The following is a 5051-nucleotide window of genomic DNA, read 5'->3' as shown; positions in this document are numbered from 1 at the left end:
TTCACAACCAAGATAATCACGATGGTGTGATCAATGACCTAGAGCCAGACATCCTGGAATGTGAGGTCAAGTGGGCCTTAGAAAGCATCCCTATGAACAAAGCTGGTGGAGGTGATAGAATTCCAGTTGAGCTATTTCAAATCCTGAAAGATGATGCTGTGAAAGTGCTGCACTCAATATGCCAGCAAATTTGGAAAACTCAGCAGTGGCCTCAGGACTGGAAAAGGTCAGTTTTCATTCGAATCCCATAGAAAGGCAATGCCAAAGAATGCTCAAATGACCGCATAATTACACTCATCTCACACTCTAGTAAAGTAATGCTCAAAATTCTCCAAGCCAGGCTTCAGCAATACGTGAACCATGAACTTCCAGATGTTCAAGCTGGTTTTAGAAAAGGCAGAGGAACCAGACATCAAATTGCCAACATTTGCTGGATCATGGAAAAAGCAAGAGAGTTCCAGAGAAACATCTATTTCTGCTTTATTGACTATGCTAAAGCCTTAGACTGTGTGGATCACAATAAACTGTGGAAAATTCTGAAAGAGATGGGAATACCAGATCACCTGACCTGCCTCTTGAGAAATTTGTATGCAGGTCAGGAAGCAACAGTTAGAATTAGACATGGAACAACAGACTGGTTCCAAAAAGGAAAAGGAGTACGTCAAGGCTGTATATTGTCACCCTGCTTATTTAACTTCTATGCAGAGTACATCATGAGAAACACTGGGCTGGAAGAAGCACAAGTTGGAATCAAGATTGCTGGGAGAAATATCAATAACCTCAGATATGCAGATGACACCACCCTTATGGCAGAAAGTGAAGAGGAACTAAAAAGCCTCTTGATGAAAGTGAAAGAGGAGAGTGAAAAAGCTGGTTTAAAGCTCAACATTCAGAAAATGAAGATCATGGTATCTCGTCCCATCACTTCATGGGAAATAGATGGGGAAACAGTGGAAACAGTGTCAGACTTTATTTTGGGGGCGGGGACTCCAAAACCACTGCAGATGGTGATTGCAGCCATGAAATTAAAAGACGCTTACTCCTTGGAAGGAAAGTTATGACCAACCTAGATAGCATATTCAAAAGCAGAGACATTACTTTGCCAACAAAGGTCTGTCTAGTCAAGGCTGTGGTTTTTCCAGTAGTCATGTATGGATGTGAGAGTTGGACTGTGAAGAAAGCTGAGCGCTGAAGAATTGATGCTTTTGAACTGTGGTGTTGGAGAAGACTCTTCAGAATCCCTTGGACTGCAAGGAGATCCAACCAGTCCATTCTAAATGAGGTCAGTCCTGGGTGTTCTTTGGAAGGAATTATGCTAAAGCTGAAACTCCAGTACTTTAGCTGCCTCATGCAAAGAGTTGACTCATTCAAAAAGAGTCTGATGCTGGGAGGGATTGGGGGCAGGAGGAGAAGGGTCGACAAAGGATGAGATGACTGGATGTCATCACCGACTCGATGGACGTTAGTTTGAGTGAACTCCAGTAGTTGGCGATGAACAGGGAGGCCTGGCATTCTGCAGTTCATGGGGTCGCAATGAGTCAGACACGACTAAGTGACTGAACTGAACTGAACTGAACTGAAGGGAATATTTCATGCAAGTTTAGTTCAGTTGCTCAGTCGTGTCTGACTCTTTGCGACCCCATGGACTGCAGCACGTCAGACCTCCCTGTCCATCACCAACTCCCAGAGTTCACTCAAATTCACATCCATCAAGCTGGTGAAGCCATGCAACCATCTTATCTTCTGGCAGCCCCTTCTCCTCAGGCATTTAATCTTTCCCAGCATCAGGGTCTTTTCAAATGAATCAGCTCTTCGTATCAGGTGGACAAAGTACTGGAGTTTCAGCTTCAACATCAGTCCTTCCAATGAATATTCAGGACTGATTTCTTTTAGGATGGACTGATTGGATCTCCTTGCAGTCCAAGAGACTCTCAAGAGTCTTTTCCAACACCACAGTTCAAGAGAATCAATTTGTTGTTGCTCAGCTTTCTTTATAGTCCAATTCTCACATCCATACATGACTACTGGAAAAACCATAGCCTTGACTAGATGGACCTTTGTTGGCAAAGTAACGTCTCTGCTTTTGAATATGCTGTCCAGATTGGTCATATCTTTTCTTCCAAGGAGTAAACATCTTTTAATTTCATGACTGTAATCATCATCTGCACTGATTTTGGAGGCCCAATAAAATAAAGCCTGCCACTGTTTCCACTGTTTTCCCATCTATTTGCCATGAAGTGATGGGACCAGATGCCATGATCTTAGTTTTCTGAATATTGAGCTTTAAGCCAAATTTTTCACTGTCCTCTTTCACTTTCATCAAGAGGCTCTTAATTTTTCTTTGCTTTCTGCCATAAGGGTGGTGTCATGTGCATATATGAGGTTACCGATATTTCTCCCAGCAATCTTGATGCCAGATTGTGCTTCATCCATCCCAACGTTTCTCATGATATACTCTGCATATAAGTTAACTAAGCAGGGTGACAATATATTGCCTTGACGTTCTCCTTTTCTCATTTGGAATCAGTCTGTTGTTCCATGTCCAGTCTCAAGAGGCAGGTCAGGTGGTTTGTTATTCCCTTCTCCTTCAGAATTTTCCACAGTGTGTTGTGATCCACACAGTCTAAGGCTTTGGCATAGTCAATAAAGCAGAAATAGATGTTTTTCTGGAAGTCTCTTGCTTTTTTGATGATACAGCGGATGTTGGGAATTTGATCTCTGGTTCCCTTGCCTTTTCTAAAATCAGCTTGAACATCTGGAAGTTCACGGTTCACATATTGTTGAAACCTGGCTTGAAGAATTGTGAGCATTACTTTACTAGTATGGAGATGACTAAAATTGTGCAGTAGTTTGAACATTCTTTGGCATTGCCTTTCTTAGGGATTGGAATGAAGACTGACCTTTTCCAGTCCTGGGGCCCTGCTGAGTTTCCAAATTTGCTGACATTTTGAGTGCAGCACTTTCACAGCATCATCTTCTAGGATTTGAAATAGCTCAGCTGGAATTCCATCACCTCCACGAGCTTTGTTCATAGTGATGCTTCCTAAGGCCCACTTGATCTGGCATTCCAGGATGTCTGGCTCTAGGTGAGTGATCACATCATTGTGATTATCTGGGTGGTAAAGATCTTTTTTCTACAGTTCTTCTGTGTATTCTTGCCACCTCTTCTTAATATCTTCTGCTTCTGTTAGGTCCATACCATTTCTGTCCTTTATCGAGCCTATCTTTGCATGAAATGTTCCCTTATTTCATTTGCATGAAATATTCTCCAGTTTTCTTGAAGAGATCTCTAGTCTTTCCCATTCTGTTGTTTTCCTCTACTTCTTTGCATTGATCGCTGAGGAAGGCTTTCTTATCTCTGCTTAGTATTCTTCAGAACTCTGTGTTTAAATGGGTATATCTTTCCTTTTCTCCTTTGCTTTTTGATTCTATTCTTTTTGCAGCTATTTGTAAGGCCTCCTCAGACAACCATTTTGCTGCTTTGCATTTATCTTTCTTGCGGATGGGCTTGATCCCTGTCTCCTGTACAATGTCATGAACCTCCATTCATAGTTCATCAGGCATTCTGTCTATCAGATCTAGTCCGTTAAATCTATTTGTCACTTCCACTGTGTAATCATAAGGGATTTGATTTAGGTCACATCTGAATCATTTAGTGTATGTTCCTGTTTTCTTCAGTTTAAGTCTGAAGTTGGCAATAAGGAGTTCATGATCTGAGCCATAATCAGCTCCCAGTCTTGTTTTTGCTGACTGTATAGAGTTTTTGCTGACTGTATGGAGACTGCATAGAGGGTATTTGTTTTGCTGACTGTATAGAGACTAGACAGAGGGTATTTGCTATGGCCGGTGCATTCTCTTGGCAAAACTATGAACATTTTCCCTGCTTCATTCTGTACTCCAAGGCCAAATTTGTCCTTTATTCCAGGTTATTCTTGACTTCCTACTTTTGCATTCCAGTCCCATATAATGAAAATGACATCTGTTTTGGGTGTTCTAAAAAGTGTTATAAGTCTTCGTAGAATCGTTCAACTTCAGCTTCTTCAGCAGTACTGGTTGGGGCATAGACTTGGATTACTGTAATATTGAATGGTTCACCTTGGAAATGAACAGAGATCATTCTGTTATTTTGAGATTGCATCCAAGTACTGCATTTCGGACTCTTTTGTTGACTATGATGGCTACTCCATTTCTTCTAAGGGATTCTTGCCCACAGTAGTAGATATAATGGTCATCTGAGTTAAATTTACCTATTCCAATCCATTCCTAAAATATCGACATTCACTCTTGCCATTTCCTGTTTGACCACTTCCAATTTGCCTTGATTTGTGGACCTAATATTCCAGGTTCCTATGCAGTATTGTTCTTTACAGCATCAGACTTTGCTTCCATCACCAGTCCCATTGGCAATTGGGTGTTGTTTTTGCTTTGGCTCTGTTTCTTCATTCTTTCTGGAGTTTTTTCTCCACTGATCTACAGTAGCATATTGGGCACCTACTGACCTGGAGAGTTCATCTTTCAGTGTCCTATCTTTTTGCATTTTCATACTGTTCATGGGGTTCTCAAGGCAAGAATACTGAAGTGGTTTGCCATTCCCTTCTCCAGTGGACCACATTTTGCCAGAGCTCTCCACTATGACCCGTCCATCTTGGGTGGCCCTACAAGTCATGTCTTAATTTCATTGAGTTAGACAAGACTGTGGTCCATGTGATTAGATTGGTTACTTTTCTGTGATTGTGGTTTCAGTCTGTGGTTTGCATTTCATGCAAAGATGAGCCCACTAAAAGACAGAAACAGTATGGACCTAGCAGAAGCACAATATATTAAGAATAGATGGCAAGAATACACAAAAGGTCTATACAAAAAAGATCTTAATGACCCAGATAAATATGATGGTGTGATTATTCACCTGGAGTCAGACATCCTTGAGTATGCTTGAGAATAAGAGATGTTAATTTTTTTTTCAAATACTTTCTAGAATTCATCAGTAAAGCTATCTAGTACTGTATTTTAATTTGATTGAAATTTTGAATATTGAATCAATCTATTTACTT

This window comes from Bos grunniens, chromosome 7, assembly GCF_055505025.1.
Source record: "Bos grunniens cultivar Pamir isolate PY7600 chromosome 7, Bosgru_T2T1.0, whole genome shotgun sequence".
NCBI classification, from domain to species: domain Eukaryota; kingdom Metazoa; phylum Chordata; class Mammalia; order Artiodactyla; family Bovidae; genus Bos; species Bos grunniens.
This window is presented reverse-complemented; position numbering follows the sequence as displayed.